At 41.4% G+C, this 20,635-nt stretch overlaps 2 long non-coding RNA genes across 2 annotated transcripts; both read right to left on the bottom strand.

Annotated features, from left to right (window-relative positions):
* Window positions 1–256: 256 nt before the first annotated feature.
* Window positions 257–2,227, bottom strand: LOC114799480 (uncharacterized). Its single transcript, XR_003751242.1, has 3 exons — window positions 2,214–2,227; window positions 2,090–2,134; window positions 257–2,013 (listed from the first exon to the last, which is right to left on the bottom strand). It is a non-coding gene; the product is annotated as an uncharacterized LOC114799480 (long non-coding RNA).
* Window positions 2,228–5,633: 3,406 nt separating this feature from the next.
* LOC114799758 (uncharacterized) lies at window positions 5,634–20,397 on the bottom strand. Its single transcript, XR_003751267.1, has 5 exons — window positions 20,360–20,397; window positions 20,148–20,283; window positions 6,057–6,462; window positions 5,807–5,961; window positions 5,634–5,719 (listed from the first exon to the last, which is right to left on the bottom strand). It is a non-coding gene; the product is annotated as an uncharacterized LOC114799758 (long non-coding RNA).
* Between the last annotated feature and the right edge of the window lie 238 nt (window positions 20,398–20,635).

Here is a 20,635-nt window from a genome sequence, read left to right as displayed (position 1 = left end):
AGGTAGTGTGTTTTGTATACAGCCATGCAGCATGATGCCAACGTGGTTTGACCAAAAGGGTCTAGACCCGTGCATTCTATGAACTGTTCACGGTATTTCAGACATGCCTCTGAATGTGGAAAAAAAATGTGAAACCGTTGAACCTTGGTCGACGGCGCCAATTCACAAATTCACGCACACACCCGTCACCCTCAGCCGTGAACTCCACACCTGTAAATGTAATTGCGCAAACAAAATTTGCATGATGTTTGCCGTTCTCGAAACGTGTGTTTCAAAATCAAAAAAAATGTAGCGGTTATTTGTCTCCTTCAATCTAATGGGTTGTATGAAGCATTCATGTTTAGCGTCCGGAATCAGTTCTTCGCAACAATGAACACAGTGTGGTGTCGGACACGTGTGTGGTTTGGGGTTTTTAACACTAACGTGGTAACGTCTGTTACAATTCTTACAAAATTTTGTAAGATCGCAATTTGACGCTACAACGCTAGGATCGCTCTTCATAGGACGAGGCTGTTTATGTTTGTCAAAACAAAAATCAGACTTGCAAAACCTCCCACAAGATGAGCAATATCTCGAAACGTCGACCCTTGAAGGGTAGCCGGGGTCGTTACAAACATCACACCTATATTTGCAACCATGGTCTCGGAACGAAGTGTAACCGGCATAGCAGAATTCACAGACGTATGGCACTCCCATGAACGCTTTGTTGAATATTCCGTAGTGATGGTTTTTGTGTATGTATAAGAAGGCGGTTTTTGCATGCGGTACAGTGCTAGTTTGAAATTTCTGAAACACCCTGACGTCTGATCTGTAAAAGATCACAATCTTGATGTCCAATAAGCTCTCAAATTTTGGAACATCATTAAAGCCGACTTTATGGTGAATAGGTAGCCCGCACCGCGTCTGAAATTTGGCAGCCAATATTTCTAAATAAGCTGTTGGTTTCTCAGGGTTTACAAAATTTGCCAGGCATATCGCGAAGCACAAATGGTTTGTAACATTAACGGGCAGAATAGATTAATCCTGTTCTTATTATCTGATCATGAGCCAAATCACACAATTTACGTCGCGCGCCCCCATCACGACCTCTAGCGATTGAAACAGTCAGGTGTAGTGTCTCATCGCACATAATTTTTTTTATTGCTTTGGATTATTTTTTCGATGGCGTCCATCAGAATTTCATACGAATGGTTATTCGCGGGTGAAAGGATCGCATTAACATCTGAAAGCAGGGTATCGCCACTCAGTGTGACATCGAAAACACCACTCTGTCCGGCCAGTGTGTGTGAGAATTTTACGATATCTTTGAATACATCGTGGATGTGTGAAATATATGATATGTCGCTGCTCGAAACGGATCTGAAATTAATATCACGACGCAGTACCACCCCATTGAACCGTGGTTTAGGTGTAACATGGTAACCGTCTATCACACCACCCCTTATAGACAATTCTTCTAAGGATACTGGGTCAGATTCAGCACCACCGCCATTTTGAATTCGTTGTAAAACATCGTTAAACATCTCAATTTCCCCCTATGTCTCGATGTTTAACATATTGTGTAGTGTTTTATTAAATCTGCCACAGCATCATCACCAATACATTGACGTTTAGACAGCGCCATTATGGATGACAACAAGTTTAAAACACCCCCTTACACACGTGAAATACCACTTAAACGCAACAAAACCGTTGATAACGATGAGTAATCGACACGCTTCAGATCTGATGTATGTTCTACAGCTTTGGCTATAACCTCTACAGGCTTAATCAACTTCTCTTGCGAGGCATACACATTAACAATGCTATCTAATACCTGTTTATGGCACACACAGCATTCAGAATGATTAGAAAGCCACTGGTACCTCTGTGGGTTTGTATCTGTAGTTTCAGCGGCCTTATCCGTTTGTGTGCATACGTCTGATCTGCCGAAATCTACAGCATCCCAGGCTTTGTAATCCGTGTTGGTCCAATCCGCGACAAAGTCGAGATCGATGTTTACGGGTTTTCTACCTGTAACAAATCACACGATGTTAAAATTAATATTTTATTAAAATAACGATTGCGTTAAAACCATGTAAATACACACCTTCTGGCTTTTCCGGGAGCTTGAAATCTGTTTTCGTCTTCTTTCCTGATAGTTTTATCAAACCTGATTGTCAATATTTTATTAAAATAATAATAAATTGTGTTAAAACATATGTAATACATACCTTGTGGCTTTTTCACCATACGCCTTAGCGACTCTTCCACACACAGACCTACCACGGGAGCCAGGTGTTTCCGCTTTCGTGTCACCTTCCGACCTGACTGCTTGTTGACTGCCTGTATTATCGAGGCCTGGCTCGGGAATGGTAGCCACAAGCTGTCTGGTGGTTGCTGTACATAACGAGAGATATTACAATCACAACCATATGATGAAAAATTCATAAAACCGTATTAGGTAGTCATAAATATATTACCTAGACTGTCGGCAGAGCATTCAACATCTGCGGTTACAACATTGGAGTTTGGATAATGTTCTGCTATTAGAATGCATACACGGTCAAAAACACTCACAACTATGTAGTGATATTATTATTATTAGTAGTAGTAGTAGTAGTAGAATCTATGGTTTTTACAAATACGTTGGTATGAAATTTGTGGTTCATAATTATACGCACCAAACCGCGCAGTCCATAGGTTTTCGAAGCCTGGTGTTTCAAAACACGCCAGGTTTGATGGTTCTTCCAGTGATTTTCTACAGAAAAGTCACGCCTATTAACAAATAAATACACACATACGTTGTAACATGGCATATAGTTTTATGTATTATGAAAAACTTACTGAGAGTTCATTGTCGGTGATGGTCCTTAGCGGTTCAACAGATGGTCCTGACGAACAGTCGAATGAGGGTCTGAAGGAGATCGCTCTTGTTATATAGGCGTGTGTGTGTGTGTGATGTGCATGTTTATGGCGGTCGTAAAAAAAGAACAATATACCTATGTTTTTAGGTTAGCCATGCCATGTGTTTGTCTTGGGTTAGTAATATAAATGTTCATGTTTCATAAAATAAACATTATTTGTTAAACATGTGTCCTATTCGTATGTAAAGTTGATACCCTCTTAAAATCTTGTTTCTACCAAACAAAAAAAAAAGAAATTGTTAAAAATAGTTAATTCACAGGCTTATCCATATATCTCTCTGTGCACTGTTTAACTAAATAGAAATTATAGTCTGTTAACATATTAGAACCATAGAATAGACAACTTTTGAAGAATGGATTATTCATAAAACAGCATTACAATTCATTTCATTTATTTATCAGTAGTGGTATGAAATTAACTTTGTTTGAAAAGCGGAATAGTTACCAATCACTAGAACTTGAATCCTTTCACATTTTCTTTAACTAGAAACACTTTTAAAACATTTATCATTTAAATACGGTTTCTGTTTTAAAGTTAGTCTGTGTGTGTGCTCAGAACACTTCATTTTGCATGGTGACAGGGAGCATTGAGAGGTCTCGAGAAATGGTGGGGTCACAGACCATGGTGATGACACTATTTGTAAACTAGTGATAAGATTTAGAGTGTTTAAAGATTGGTCAGAGGAAGTGAGAGGATCTGTGTGTGTGTGGGTCAGGGGAAATCATAAAAGGGTTCATTTATTTTAGCAGTAGTGGTATGAAATTAACTTTGTTTGAAAGCGGAATAGTTACCATACTCTAGAACACGAATCCTTCCACATTTTCTTTAACTAGAAATGTGTGTGCGCGAGCGTGTGTGTGACATTTGTAAGGCCACACATTGATTCAGTGTTTGCGAGAAAGAGGTAAAGGTTTACTGGCTTATAACCTCCCCACAACAGCCATAGTTTGTAAACAAGTGATAAGGCATCTTTTTTTTTTTTTTTTTTTTTTTTTTTTTTAAAGCTTGTCTAAGTGGTTATGACATCTATGAATGTGAGAGGACGTGCGGGTGTCCAGGGGGAGAAGGGAAGGAGGTCATAAATTACGCGCTGGGTGTCCGGTGGAGAAGGGGAGAAGGTAGAAGGGTAGGTCATCATAAATCACGTGTTTTTTCCTTATGCCGATAAGTCATTAATCATTTTTGACACAAAGTATATTTTAATCACTACTAAGGATGTCCAGACTGCTCAATAGCACTGACTGGACCTGGAAGCCAAATAAATAAAATCATACACTAATAATAATTTATTTCAGAAAAACCATATCATACTTGCCTTGTCTTGAGTGAGGCTACCAGCATGGTTTTGAAACAGCTGCCATATCGTATTTCTGAACTCATTTGTGTACTGCATAGTGCGTCGGCATCCTTGAACCTTTAAAAAAGAAAAATGTCAGAGCCATTTTTCTTAACTATTTCACATGCAAGTTGCTATATCGTGCCATCACAACATGCCTACCAACAAAGATCTCTGCCTGGGGAGTACACTCACAGGTGACTGGTGAGGAATTGACGTTGGGCAAAGTGTGGGCTACTCTTGGCCTTTATCTCTGGGCTTTTAACAATGACAAAAAGGGCAATTTTAAGCATTTCAAATACACATGCAGACCATACATCACCCCATCACCACTTTCTTGTGTACGCTGTGGGTCCACTGGAGGCGACTCTTCAGGGATTTCTGCACCGTTTTCTGCCTTTTCTCTTTCGTCACCCTCCTCACTGGTCCACGTCATTGCTGGAGTGCCATTGTCCCCTGGTGTGGCACCCCCCCCAAGGCCCAGTGCAGAGTGCAATTTGAAGCGAGCTTCGTGTGCCTTGATTATGGACCGTTCACCGCATCCTCTGAGTGGCACATGAGATTTGCCCGCCGGTCTGCTGTCTCACACAAGTGGCAACAGCGCTTTGGATGGCAGTCACAGAAATGTTATGGCTGAAGCTGAGCTTCCGACACGTCTCAGCGACCACCTGGCTAATCCTGGAAAAGGGCTGACCGTTTGACGTGAAGAAAAACGTCATCACCTCTTGTAGCCTGGCAGCATGGAAAGAATTTTCGGAGCCGGGCCATTTCTGCTGATGCCAAGGGTATTTTTGCCATGCCAAAGGCTGTGCAAGTCTTGTGATCTTTCACCTAAATGTGGACAGATAATCTATTTCTATGTTCAAAAATAATTAGAGCTCTTTTTGTATTGTTAGGTCCCAAAAAGAATAACACGTTTATTACGTATTATCTACAGTGCTCTTCAGCATCCAGGATCTCCTGGACTGTCCTGTTGGCCACCACAGTGCTACGATGGCCCGTGCAGGTGAAAAGGTACGTCGCCAGAAGGCCAAAGCACGAGCACAGAGCGTCCGAATCCCTGTTTTCTAGGCCATCTGAGAAACACTGTTTTAAAGGCTTGATTTTACTAAAATGGATAATAACTCACAACTAATATTAGTATTAATAATAATATTATTGTTATTAATAATACAAAGAGAAACTATATATGCAAAGCCTCTTGGATTTGCTCTGACGTCATCCAGATCAGTTTTTCTAACGTCGTCTGGCTCAGCATGGTGTTGGCTTTTTCATGACTCTTTCAGTCGGTGATTTCCTTACCTGACCGACCAAAGTGTCATTCAAATGCCTTAATGCAACCAAAGTAGCCCGCAATCAGCTGATCCCAATCTTTGTACCACGTGGGCGGTCAAATATTCGATGAATTTGGACACGTCTCCTAGGCAAACCTTTACGGTGGTGGGCCTAAATTGGCTTGTGATGTTGGAGACCAAGCTGGTGAGGGAAAATTTAAATCAGTTTCAATAAGCATGGTGTTAGATAAATGAATTAAAAACAAACGAATGGTTTAACTAAATGTACCTATAGATCATTGTGCAGGCCTTCAGAAAGCTTAAGTTGAGTGTGGGTGGAGACTTCTTTCCCCACATGTGCTGGAGATTTTCGTATGGTGACCACCTGCTGAGCTGTGTTGGATTCAGCCTGAGCACGTGGGTACTGTACTGGTCCATGAGGTCCTTTTTTTACAACACAAGCACAAGTTATTGCAAAACCAATAATCCAATACATACATGCACACATTTGCTCATTTAATACATCAGAATATATTAACCCAAGGTTGAGGAGCATGTCTCTGGCTGAACTTCGTTCTCACGCCGTTAGTCCTCCAGCCGTTTGACTCGCTCCTCCAGCCTCTGGACTGTGACTCTGAGGTCAGATTTGGGGTCTGGTTCATGCTGGAGCTTTCTCAAGGCACGTTGCGCCGCTTTTTGCTTTGCGATGAGGCGAGATGACTCGTCGGTCGTCAGGTCATGCTGGGTTCTGACGTGAGAGTCCAGGCACAAAAGACCCCGGGCGTTAGTCTACAATGGGGCAGTCCAGTCTGCCTTTGTACCGCCCAGACTTTGTCGCAAGGAGTTTCCGCTCAACTCGGACACGTTGTGCACCTGCATTAGATGCTGGTGAACATTCCAGTACACGCAGTGGCAAATTGGGCAGTTGGTTTTTCGGTTTGGCATCTGAGAAATAAAAATAAAGAAGAGTGTAGTCAGAGCGGACCTGTGAGCCCCTGGCACGTTTCTTATTTGAAATCTTGCTTGGGACAACATGGTTCAAATGTTCATAAAAAGGGAGGTGTGTGGTGGTGTGTTTTTTTTTTTTTTGTGGGATGAAAGCCTGATCAATGACTGAAGGAACGGTTCTTCTGACTCATGCTGTTGCACCCCTTTATGGACACCAGTCAAGTCAAGTCAGCTTTATTGTCAATTCTGCCACATGTACAGGACATGCAGAGAATTGAAATTACGTTACTCTCTGACCCATACAAGTAACATATTAAATACAAAAACAGTAACATTGAATACAAAGTATAAATACAATTTAAAAAAAAAAAAAAAAAAAAAAAAAAAAACACAATATACAATTTTAAAAACACCATATACAAATAAGGGCACATGGTGGAGAGTGCAAAACCATGTAAGTAGTCATTAAAATATACTTTGTCAAAAATGATTGATGACATCTGCATGAGGAAAAAGCGCGTTATTCATGACCATCTACCCTTCTACCTTCTCCCCTTCTCCACTGGACACTGGACACCGTGCGCGTAATTTATGACCTCCTAGCCTTCTCCCCTTCTGCCTTCTCCACCGGACACCCTGCGCGTAATTTATGACCTCCTTCCTTCCTTCCCCCTCCAGACATCTGTTATGTAAGACAAAGCATGCTCCCGCGATGTCCATTCTTACATAAACACTTAGACAGGCTTTAAAAAAACAGATGTCTTATCACCCTGCGCGTAATTTATGACCTCCTTCCCTTCTCCCTGACCCTTCTCTAACCCCAACCCATACATATGGCTAAGGTGTTGTGTGTATGTGTGTGTGTGTGTGTGTGTGTTTACCACGGTGGCATAGGGTAATAAAAGAGGCGTAGGATGTCTCTGAACAGAGTACAACAGATTCTGTTACAATGGGCAGCCCGCTTGGTGCAGCTATGAAGAGACGTATTACGCCTACGCCTGTTACAAACAAGATAGTTTGTGATACACCATTTGCGCCAAAAAGGAGAAGGCCTCGATCCTTGGTGAATTTTCTTCAGAACCCTGGTGGCTGTGAAGAATATGAATGGATGTTATCCGATGGACGTGTCGGCGGTTATATTTTTGACAAGGAGCATCATGTGAGACTGTACTCGGTGGACACGGACCAGGAGTTTACACCGGACGACCAATTGTGTGTGTCGTTTTATGCTGAAGACTGGTGTTTGTTCAAGAATAACGGGTGGAAAAAGATTGAAGATGTAAATACGGGGCCTTTCTACATATCGTGGACCGGTGCTACGGATCAAAACCACTACTACGTGTGTGGTGGATGTCAAGAGCGGAAATCAGAGTCTTACATTTACGTGTGTAGTGGTAAGAATGTCAGTCGTGTGGTGCCAGACTGTGAACGCCGTGTGTATGGATCGCCAAAGGATGTGAAAGTGATGTACCCGTGGTGTGATGTGGCCATACTCCACAACGTCTTCAAGAAGATTGACAGATTGTTTAAATGGAGCGAGATTTTGGCCGGATACAACGAAATCAGGGTGTGCCTTTTTCATGGGGAGGTGGAGTGTGACAATGCCACGTCACACCCTGAACCACCCCCTACACCGGCTAACCATTAAAAAGCTGAACAGGACCTCAGACCCCTAACACAATCTGAGTGATCACAGGTTCTGTTAAGTCATGGCTGTTAGACTGAATGGTGCAGCTGATGCTGCTGAAGACTGTTGTTGGATCGACAAACTGGGTGACAGTCTGGGGTTGCAGAATTTGACATACATGCCTGGACCATTGGTAGACATCCCGTCGCTGCAAACCTCTGATGAGAAGCCACCACCGGTGGCGGCACATGCGGGCGATGTCTCAAACCCGTGGGATGGCGACGAATTGGCTTGTTCCACACTAAAAGCTTTTAAAATCATAAAGTTTTGCGTGTGCAGAATCCTCCAAAACATCGTCGGACGACTGCTACGGGAGACCTGTTACGGCTGCATGGTGGACCATCCGAGTCAGACCCAACACCCGTGTCTCTATGAGCCGGAGGGATATTTCTACATGACCAACATGGACAAGATAAAGCAGAGACTTTTCCAGCCTGAGACACACCACCTCATCACAAACGTTCTAACAGCGTGCGGCCTCTATGTACATCCTCAGAAAATCAACGGTGCTGTGGGGGCGCTGGCCTACGAATTAGAAGATGAACCATTCTTTTTCCAGAGGCTGGATCAGATGACTGAGAGGCTTGCTGACTCACAAAGTGCTGGTGTAATTTATGAAGCGCTAAAGAGCTGGGGTGAGAAGGCTGTTCTGTAAACATGGGTTTCAGTCTGTCAAAAGATTTTGTTAAATCTGAACTAACATCATTGTTGTGAAATGTTATTGCAGATGAAGTGATTGATTTTAACAGTATTTATGTGACATCTAGCATACGTTTGGACAATCTCAAAAAACACATGACGTTAGCCAGAAGAAATTCTATAGTATGGTGTAATCTTGTACACATGTGTGTAAATGGTGACTGGTGTTGTCATGCATCTATATGTAGGATCATAGAAAGCATGTTGTGTAATCATAGTTTTAAAATAGGCCACATCATAACGCTGTGTGCTTACGTAACCGATGTCTGTATTGTTAAACTGCGTGAAAATGTTATAATGAATGTTTATACCATCGTCGAGACGCTGGTTTCATACCTTATTGAGAGAGATTTAGATATATGTGTGAAATTTTTACAATACCTCGACAACGCATAATTTGAAAATAAATGATGTGTAACCAAAATAGATTGTGTCATTATTTCACGAAGCAACCCATCATGATGGACCTTTTAAAAACATACTACATACTACTATACGCCAGACAGCGAGGGCTCCTTCTGTGGTAAAACAAGGTTAAAAGATGCCGTGTTTAAAAATACAGGGGTCAGGTTGTCTAATAAGACGGTTTCTGACTGGTTATCAGGGGAGGATGCATACACGTTACACAAACCAGCGCGTTTAAAATACAAGCGGAATAGAGTCGTGGTGTATGGTATAGACAAACAATTCCAAGCAGATCTTGTTGACATGTCTATGTATTCAAAGGAAAATGATGGTTATAAATTCATGTTAACGTGTATAGATGTTTTTAGTAAACATGCGTGGGCTCGTATTTTAAAAAACAAGACCGGAGCCGAGGTGACTAGAGCATTTGAAACTATTCTAAAGGAAGGACGAGTACCTCAAAAATTACAGACCGATCGAGGAAAGGAGTTTTTCAACAAAGGATTTCAAAATCTAATGAGAACACTGTATCACCCATTTTGCCACAGGTAGCGAATTAAAGGCAAGCGTTATCGAACGTTTTAACAGGACTATTAAGGGTAGAATGTGGCGATATCTGACATCGGTCAATTCTAAAAGGTATATAGACGTACTTCCTGATTTAATAAAATCATACAATGCCAGCTACCATCGTAGCATTAAAATGAAACCTGCACAGGTCTGCTCTACAAATGAAGCACGAGTGTTTCAGTCATTGTACGGTGTGAACGATGCGAAGCAGAAAAATGTTACGTTCAATTACAAAACAGGCGACATTGTAAGAATTTCTAAAGCAAGAGGTGCATTCACAAAAGGATATGAACAAAACTTCACAGATGAATTCTTTACTATATCAGCATGTATCCCGCGTCATCCACCGGTCTACAAATTGGTAGATTATGATGGCGATATAATAGACGGTACCTTTTATGAAGAATTGCAAAAGATCAAACTAATCAGTAATAAACCGTTTAAAGTTGAGAATTTTGGAAAGGAAGAACATGGGGAAAAGACGTATGGTCTTTGTGAAGTGGTTGGGGTGGCCTGAAAAATGTAACTCTTGGGTTGATGAAAAAGACGTAGTAGATGTTTAAATAGTTTGTTCCAGAATCAGTCTTTCATTCACGATAAAACAACACCATGGGGGACGAAGGCTTTTATGTAACCCTGCCGTGTAATGCCTCACAGAGCGTATATCCTGATAATACCATATCAAAGTATAGGACCAAACTCGCGAAACCTATTATTTTAAAGGGCGATTGGGAAGTAGCGCTGATTGAATTCCAGTACCCGCGATCATGGCCGACTTTTGGAGAGGATGACAAAATCATCTTTTTGACAAATAATATAACAGGGGAGAGATTGGATGTTACAATATGTCTGTAATGCTTGTGTAATAACCTACGCGTAGTCAAAGAGATAAGCGGCTATACCAGGGTACACAGCGTTACATTTGGTTATGATGACCTTATTAATAAGGTTTATGTCTATTCGAACAAACCTGTCACCATAGCGATATCAGGCAAGCTTAGGATTATTTTAGGATTTAAGAATAACGAATTTTTTGACGCAAGCATTACTGTGGATCCGTTGAGTCGATCATATGCATCATATCCGGCCGACCTGTATGGTGGCGAATATAGCCTTTTTGTCTATACAGACTTTATAGAATATCAGGCGGTGGGTGACTATTTTGTACCCCTTCTACGATGTGTACATATAACCGGGAAAAACAAAGAGTTTGTCACAGTCAAGTATGACAGAGCGCACTACGTACGTGTTTCAAAATCACACATCAGCGATATAGCTATAAAAGTGAAATCAGATCAGAATTGTCATACCATTTAAGTACGGCAAGGTGGTTACAAAACTACACTTCAGACCCACGAAACAATATCAAAGAATTTGAGAAACTATGAAGGCTTTTAATCCGTACACGATAGACCCTCATCGTTATGTGACGTATTATCAAAACCAAGCGGGGGGTGGGATTCCAGGTTTTTATGGCGCCCCTTCCATGTACGGCGCAGGGCTTGGCGGTATTTTCCGAGGTCTTTTCCGAATGGCACTACCGCTATTGAAAAAAGGTTTCGCTATAGCAAAACCCCATCTAAAATCGGCGGCAAAGAACATTGTTACCGATGTAGTAACGAATGTCATGAGACCTAGACAAAATGATGTTGGACAAGATGGTTCAGGTATGATGGTAATGAACAGGCGATATGAACACAAACCACCGGGTGTAAAATGAATCACGCATGGCAAGAAAAGCAAAGTAAAGAAGAAACAAAACTCAGTGTCTAAAAGAAACTCGAGGGGTAAACAACGCATGCATGAGTATCGGACTAAAAGAAATTTAAAAAACATCTTTTAGTCATGGCGTTAATACACGGGATGTCCGATGAATGCGTAAAGTCAGAGTTGGATTTGTTTACAGTCCCCATGACGCAGCTGTCTATAGAAAAAAGTACATACATCGAAGTACCGCCTATCTCGGCACTGACTGACTCTGCACCCCTGGAGTTTTTCATAGCTGGAAACGGTGAAGACTATGTTGATTTAAACAATACACTTTTATACACAAGACTCAAGATCACTAAACCGGATGGCACCGATATAGATGAGGGTGCACCAGTCGGCTTGGTTAATTACCCCGGAGCTACAATATTTTCACAGGTCGACGTATCCCTGGGGGATCGGTTCAAATACATACCCGTACAGAAGTATTTTTGAGTGTTTGATAAATTATGATCGTCATGCGCTCGAAACGCTTTTCTCAGCAGGCCTATTTTACAAGGATACTGCGGGTCATATGGATACTGCGGATCCGGCTGGAGCAAACCGGGGGTTGAACAAGAGGGCCGCATTCACTAATGCTAGTAGCGTTGTTGAATTTATTATCTCCCATACACAGTGATATCTTTTTTCAAGAAAAACTGATGTTGAACGGCGTTGATATAAAAATTCGATTAACATGTGCTAAAGATGAATTTTGCTTAATGCGCAGTGACAATTTGGGTTATAAAATAAACATACTGGCAGCGTCCATGTTTGTTAAAAAGGTTTCAGTGTCACCAGCTGTCAGGTTAGGACACGCGCAGGCATTACTCACAGCAACAGCTAAATATCCTATCGACAGGGTATACTTAAAAAATTTCTCCGTGCCCACCGGAACACGCGGCGCTAATCAGGAAAACCTGTTTTTGGGGACACTACCAAAAGCCATTGTGATTGGGATGGTTGATAATGACTCATTTTCAGGATCTTATGCTAAAAACCCTTTTGCATTCAAACATTATGATTTAGAATTCCTAGCAGTGTATGTGGACGGACAGCAATTCCCTGCCAAGCCGTTTCAACCACAGTACATAGAAGGTTCTGCTATAAGAGTTTTATCAGTTGGCGTTATCAACCGGCAGACATCTAAAAACCCGGGCGTTGTCTATAGACAGAGGATTTCTTGAACGGTTACACACTCTACGCTTTTAACCTCACACCGGATGAAGAATGCAACCAACACATGTCGTTAATTAGATCAGGGAACATCAGATTGGAAATGCGTTTTAGACAACCGCTTCGAAACACTATCAATTTAATAGTCTACGCTATATTTGATAGCATAATCGAAGTGTCCAATCGCAGGCAGATTCTTGTGGACCACTACTGAATTAATGAACACCGTACAACTATTAAATATTATGGACAAAATCTCCACAAACACGTGTTTTTTAGGCGTACTGCCGTCCGACCAATTACCCAAAAGACCTGTGGCAACATTACCAGCATCTGTGATAATTAACACACACAGTTCGGACCAACCGGGTGAACACTGGTTAGCTGTGTACATAACTGAAGACCGTGTCGGTTGTTTTTTTGACAGTTTTGGAAACAGGCCAGACAGCAAGATGTTTCAGTCAACCGTTTATACATTTCTAAGAACTACATGTTACAATGTACAATTTTCAAATAAACAGGTTCAGGATTTATCATCGGTTACGTGCGGCGAACACTGTGTATTCTTTCTCTACCACATGTCAAAGGGTTTGAGCTATGAAGATGTTTTATCTAAATATTCCAACGACTTGACTAAAAATGATAAAAAGGTCTCGCTATTTGTGAAAAAACTACACCCGCATGTCTATAATTGTGATATGTTTAAAAACTCCCAATGTATACAATCTGGTGAGGTGTTTATGAAAAAATCTTATTCTAAATAAATGAGCCGAAAAACAAATATATGTATCAAGTTTGTTTATTGTCATCACATGTTCAAACACGTTTTAAAACAAGACTGTATACACTTTTTAAAAATGTAACCATGCGCTTGTATCTAAACGTGGCGATGAAAACGCAGGTGGTTCTGAATCACCATCATCATCACGGGTGGTAAAAGTCTTGTTAATGTTTTTAAATGAATTGACCTCATCTTTAACACGTCTGTTTGGAACCGTAGAAAGAGGTATGTTCAACATTGCTATAGCACTCAGGAATTCACGCCACCCCTTGGGTCTCCTATGAGGATTCATAGTTTGAGGGGTGGTAACGTTCTTAACCAAATCGAAAATGTGAGATCCTGGACTGGTCGTACCGTTGAAAACAAATTCGCCCTCTCTACCCCATGCAGCAACCCCCTGTGATTTCATCATTTTTTCTAATATATACCGGACATTCCTTTTACTTCTCTGCGGTACATTTTGTAAAACCTCTAACCGTAGCGTCGTCATCAACGGTCGCTGCTTCTGTGGGTGATGTCTGTACATTTTCAGATGCCTGTGGTAGGTTAAGCGTTATCGATTTAGTCTCATGATCACCCTGCTTAACCACCGATATATACCTCTGCAAGAGCGTCGAGTATAATTTGGCTTTTTCATAATCCCCCAAATCAGTTCTGTCCAAAACACTTTTATATCGATGCATCCAAATCATTTTCCGTGCGCTGTCTCAGAGGTATAGGTGCACCATCGTTTTTTAACCTGTCCAGCTGTCGCGGGGGTACCAAATACATCCTTTCAGCGTGTTCCATTAGCCCCCCTGTCTTGATGCGATTAGACTACTTATAAAGGGGACTGCGACGCTTAACAGAGGTAAAAGGAACCCGCCCTCTTGATTGATCACATATTTCTTTCTTAACACACCAATTTTTTTATCGGCTATGAATTTTATAGCTTTTTTCTTTTTTTCCAACTTTTTATATTGTGACTTTGTCAATGGTATTGTACCGCTGAGCACATTCAAAGCCACTTCGCATAAGGTTAGAATCAGCTCATTCGAAGATTCTTGTAAAATGAGACGTCTCTGTATCGGCTTAGCCTTAAGTAAGAGTTTTAGAAGCGGCAGATTTCTATAAAGACGATTAGACATGTCAGCGTCTAAACTCTTTTTTTTCTGAACATAGACCACCGGATACTCTGAAAGCAGATCCGTTCTGAGACGAAACGTGTCAGGTGTTCTAGATTTATAATCAATCATGAGGTAGCCAAAGGGTTTTTCAGTAGCGTTTTTAAAACATTCAAGGAAGAATTTGGTATTACCAGGATACATCTGTCTCGCTAATACAGCAATCTGTGTATAGTCTCTTGGGTTTTTGAAAAGTATTAGGTAATTTGTGTTTAAACTGATTGATCTGTTGGATTTCCCCTGAAAAAACAAATTCTGAACCATGTAGATAGCACTGAGATTTCTATGATGCACGTATTGTGTAAACACTTTTTCAACCTGCTTATTGCCGCTCGCAACATCCATTAAGTCATCGATAATTAATAGCGATGGTTTGGTTGGCGGCAAGAGTTGGTCGTCCGATAGTGTCAGGAATACCTTGTATAAAATTAATATTCCTAATTTTTAACAACTAGTCATAAAGAGGTTGCCAGCAGTCGTAAATGTAGACAATGTTTTCAATCGTTGTAGATATTAAGCGGTCTGCATCGGCTATTAACGCTTTCACAAAAAACGTTTTTCCAGAGTTTGACGGTCCGCTTACTATACACGAGAACGGATGTTGCAATCTGAGATCGAATCCTGAGATGATACACATAAATTGTAGAAAATAACACACATGCATATAATAGCATAAAAATACAAATATAAATATACAAATGTCACAGACATATTGAAAAAATCACACATATGCAAATAATGCAAACATCCATATATACAATATGTTACAAACATGTTGAAAATCACACAGATACAAATAATAGAAAACTGTACATATATACAGATGTTACAGACGTAATGATAAAAAAAGAAAAATGTTTTATTTACATATTTACCTGTGACATCTCATCTTGTGTCAATACCCATAGGGGAGCGTCGTAAAGTCTGGGAGCAGGACTCGTTTGTTGTACACAACTTTGAACCTTTTGACATCTGATTTGTTATGTAATGTGAGGTGTCTTTTATTCCTGGTAATTGTGTCTGTGCGTGTTAAAACATGTTGCGACCGGTCTCTATCTATTACATAGCTGTTAACCAAATCAACCAGAGCGCGTAGATTTACAGCTTTTGAATTTTCAGCATTGAGAGTGATACCCTTGGCCTTCATGGATGTCTTACCGTTAGCAGTGATGTAACCATATGTTTTCGGACCGCCTGAACAAAATTCTGTAATGTAATCCCCGGGGCCTACCTAGTCAGTAATATCACCCAGATATGGACCTAGGGGAGCTCCCAGTCACCATCTTTTGAGACGAAGATTAGACTGTGTCGCTGTACAGCAGACGATCCCCCAATTTCTCCATCACAGAATATAATTCTAGGCGTGCATGAGCAGTTGTAAACGCTCCAAGAAACACATTAATGTCACGCATTTGAGCGCCATAACCGTCTGCATAACGCCACTGAACCAATGCCACTTCGTCCGAGACAAATGCAAAATGTGTGATTTCACGACCGCCCCCAAAAATGTAGCGCGCAAAATCATCAGGATCTTTCAACAACTCTGTGAATGGAAGGTTTTCCCGCATTGAAAATCGGCCCCAAAGTGAATTCAATAGGAGTTTGTTAATATTTCTCCTTGCAGGGTTTGAACAGATTTTTTCAGGATTCAGACGGATACCCTGTTTTTGAAAATAATCTTCGATGTAGGCATGCTTTTCAGCATCCGTCACAACCCCCGGCGGGTACCCACTGGCTTCCTGCTTGTATTGTAGAAACGTTTTCACATAATCTGCAAACAACGTTTCTGATCTTTGTTCAAAATGCCACACTTCATGAATCTCAGCCAAAACATAACCCATCTGTACAGCTTTCAACAATTCAATGCTAACCCAACAACCCGAAAGAGATCTCTCGCCGTCAGTATGAGTACATGGTGACGCTTGATTCTCAAGATGACAACATGTTCTACAAAGCGGGAACATTAGTTTGCCGCCGCATCGGTAAGGCAACACAGGGTGTAAGAGACCACGTGGCGGGTACACCGTTGCTTTAATCAACCCATAGTAATTTTCGAGACTATCAAAGTCTTTCAAAATGATCTGTGGGTGGCCGATCGGAAATTCCTTTGATGATTGATTTCACCAGTCTCTACCCGTTTTGTCAAAGTAACGAATTTTTTCACCGTCCGATGTTTTGTGATAGTTTGTACGCATTCGTTCGACCGCCAAAGAGGCTGTCTCTCGGCTTTAGACGACTGGGATGTGTATATGTTGACATGAACTTTATGACTGATGGATCGACCTGTTTTAAACGACGCCACTGACACTCCCACATAAGTTCGACTTTTAAGCCGTACACCTTGGTGAGGGTTTCGATCTTATCATCAAAACGCCTTCTTAAAACACTGTACGGGAGCCTTGACAAAGGATGAGTTTGGGTGGGTGTGTATTTACAATCATGTCCATGATGCATACACCCATTAAATTCTAAACCGTATTTACGACCATTTTTTTCATAATAGCCGTCAAGACAGTATTTCCCAACCACAACCTCACCCTCTGTCAGAGCGTGTTGGATGTTCACATGCCTGGTTGTTTTGACATATTCCAGCCATTCGATGCTAATGTCTGAAAATGCCTTGTTTTGGCTTGTGTACGCGTTGTTATGTGTAAGAGCAAGTGTATCACGTGGTAGGTAGTGTGTTTTGTATACAGCCATGCAGCACGATGCCAACGTGGTTTGACCAAAAGGGTCTAGACCCGTGCATTCTATGAACTCATCACGGTATTTCAGACACGCCTCTCTTAACAGCACGACGTCGTTTCGACCGTAGAAACGGAGTTCCTTCTGAAAATCAAAAACACCGCACGCTGATTCGTTGTACCAGTCATCAAATTCACGTCTGCCAGCATTGGACATGTTGTCATATCCATAAAAGGTCTTATCCGGATATGGGCTGAAGGAATAAATTTGTGAGATTATTGGTCTTCTCCGCGGGTCCTTCAACCCAGGTTCTTTGTTGGAGGATGCATTGCTCAAGGCTGAGAAAGAATGAAGACTCAAGACTCAGTCTGCGCAGAAGGGGGAATCTTTAATGTTCACAGAAGACAACCACTAGCACTCTGTGTACAGATTCCGATGTTTCAGTGCGTGCTCAGCTCTTTTATAGGTACTGACAAACAAAGTCTTTTGGGGTGGGGTCTTCTTTTGGGGTCTTCTGGTTGTTTGTACTGTCTTCTGGCAGGGGCAGATAACCCCTTCAGCAGGGTCAAACCACAAGGTGCGAAGTTGACAGTTTTAACACGGTCGGGTACGGTTGTCTTGTTTCACTTCCTCTTTGAGTGATATGTTCCACTTCCTCTTTGAGTGAGTCTTTTGTTCCTTTGTTTGCACGACATCTGATAACAGATGTTTTACCAGTCTTTAGCAAAGTAACATATGTCAAAGCAGTATATTTCTACAGGGCCTATGTAATGGTTGTTTGAGCGTGTGATACTTTTGTGTGGGAAATAACCCTTTTCTGTGGTGGTGAGATTTAACGCAGCTGTTGTTTTTGCCAGACTCATCGGTAGAAAAGAATAGCTGTCGATAAAACGCTGTTTAAAACATGCATCAAACATGAATATCAGACGGCATCCAGTCATTGTCACATCTAGTTTGATCCCGTTTTTGGAATAATATTCCAAAAGTATGAAATTGTCAAACCCTGCAGCGTTGTGTGCTAAAAATGTGAAACCGTTGAACCTTGGTCGACGGGTGTGTGCGTGAATTTGTGAATTGGCTCCGTCACCCTCAGCCGTGAACTCCACACCTGTAAATGTAATTGCGCAAACAAAGTTTGCATGATGTTTGCTGTTCTCGAAACGTGTTTCAAAATAAAAAAAAATGTAGCGGTTATTTGTCTCCTTCAATCTAATGGGTTGTATGAAGCATTCATGCTTAGCGTCTGGAATCAGTTCTTCACGACAATGAACACAGTGTGGTGTCGGACACGTGTGTGGTTTGAGTTTTTTAACACTAACGTGGTAACGCCTGTTACAATTCTTACAAAATTTTGTAAGATCACAATTTGACGCTACCACGCTAGGATCGCTCTTCATAGGACGGGGCTGTTTATGTTTGTCAAAACAAAAATCAGACTTGCAAAACCTCCCACAAGACGAGCAATATCTCGAACCTGTGACCTTTTGAAGGGCAGCCGGGGTCGTTACAAACATCACACCTGTATTTGCAACCATGGTCTCGGAACGAAGTGTAACCGGCATAGCAGAATTCACAGACATACGGCACCCCCATGAACGCCTTGAGGTTTAATATTCCGTAGTAATGGCTGTCGTGTATGTATAAAAAGGCTGTTTTTGCATGCGGTACAGTGCTAGTTTGTGATCTTTTACAGATCAGACGTAGGGGTGTTGCAGAAATTTCAATCTTGATGTCCAATAAGCTCTCAAATTTTGGAACATCATTAAAGCCGACTTTATGGTGAATAGGTAGCCCGCACCGTGTCTGAAATGTGGCAGCCAATTTTTCTAAATAAGCTGTTGGTTTCTCAGGGTTTACAAAATTTGCCAGGCATATCGCGAAGCACAAATGGTTTGTAACATTAACGGGGCAGAATAGATTCATCCTGTTCTTGCTTATTATCTGATCATGAGCCAAATCACGCAATTTACGTCGCGCGCCCCCATCACGACCTCTAGCGATTGAAACAGTCAGGTGTAGTGTCTCATCGCACATAATTTTTTTTATTGCTTTGGATTATTTTTTCGATGGCGTCCATCAGAATTTCATACGAATGGTTATTCGCGGGTGAAAGGATCGCATTAACATCTGAAAGCAGGGTATCGCCACTCAGTGTGACATCGAAAACACCACTCTGTCCGGCCAGTGTGTGTGAGAATTTTACGATATATTTCACACATCCACAATGTATTCAAAGATATGATATGTCGCTGCTCGAAACGGATCTGAAATTAATATCACGACGCAGTACCACCCCATTGAACCGTGGTTTAGGTGTAACATGGTAACCGTCTATCACACCACCCCTTATAGACAATTCTTCTAAGGATACTGGATCAGATTCAGCACCACAACCATTTTGAATTTGATGTAAAACAATATTAAACATCTCAATTTCCCCCCATGTCTCGATGTTTAACATTTCGTTTAGTGTTTTATTAAAATCTTCCACAGCATCACCACCAATACATTGACGTTTAGACGGCTCCATTATGGATGACAACAAGTTTAAAACACCCCTTACACACGTGAAATGCCACTTAAACGCAACAAAACCACTGATAATGATGACCAATCGACACGCTTCAGATCTGATGTATGTTCTACAGCTTTGGCTATAATCCCTACAGTCCTAATCAACTTTTCTTGCAAGTCATACACCTTAACAATGTTATCTAATACCTGTTTATGGCACACACAGCATTCAGAATGATTAGAAAACCGCCGGTACCTCTGTGGGTCGATGTGGTTTGGTTCTGTTTGCGTGGCGATGTCTGATCTGGCAAAATCTACCGCATCCCACGCTTTGTAATCCGTGTTGGTCCAATCGGTGACAAAGTCGAGATCAACGTTTACAGGGTTTCTACCTGTAACAAATCACACGATGTTAAAATTAATATTTTATTAAAATAACGATTGCGTTAAAACCATGTAAATACACACCTTCTGGCTTTTCCGGGAGCTTGAAATCTGTTTTCGTCTTCTTTCCTGATAGTTTTATCAAACCTGATTTTATTATTATTTTAATAAAATATTGACATTGTGTTAAAACATATGTAATACATACCTTGCGGCTTTTTCACCATACGCTTTTGTGACTTTTCCACGCACAGATCTACCACAGGAGCCAGGTGCTTTCGCTTGCGTGTGGCTTTCCGACCTGACTGCTTGTCGACCCCTGTATTATCAACGCCTGGCTCAGGAATGGTGGCCACGAGC

The sequence above is a fragment of the Denticeps clupeoides genome, chromosome 1, assembly GCF_900700375.1.
Source record: "Denticeps clupeoides chromosome 1, fDenClu1.1, whole genome shotgun sequence".
Lineage (NCBI taxonomy): Eukaryota > Metazoa > Chordata > Actinopteri > Clupeiformes > Denticipitidae > Denticeps > Denticeps clupeoides.
The sequence above is the reverse complement of the archived record's forward strand: the minus strand, read 5'-3'. Positions and strand labels throughout refer to the sequence as shown.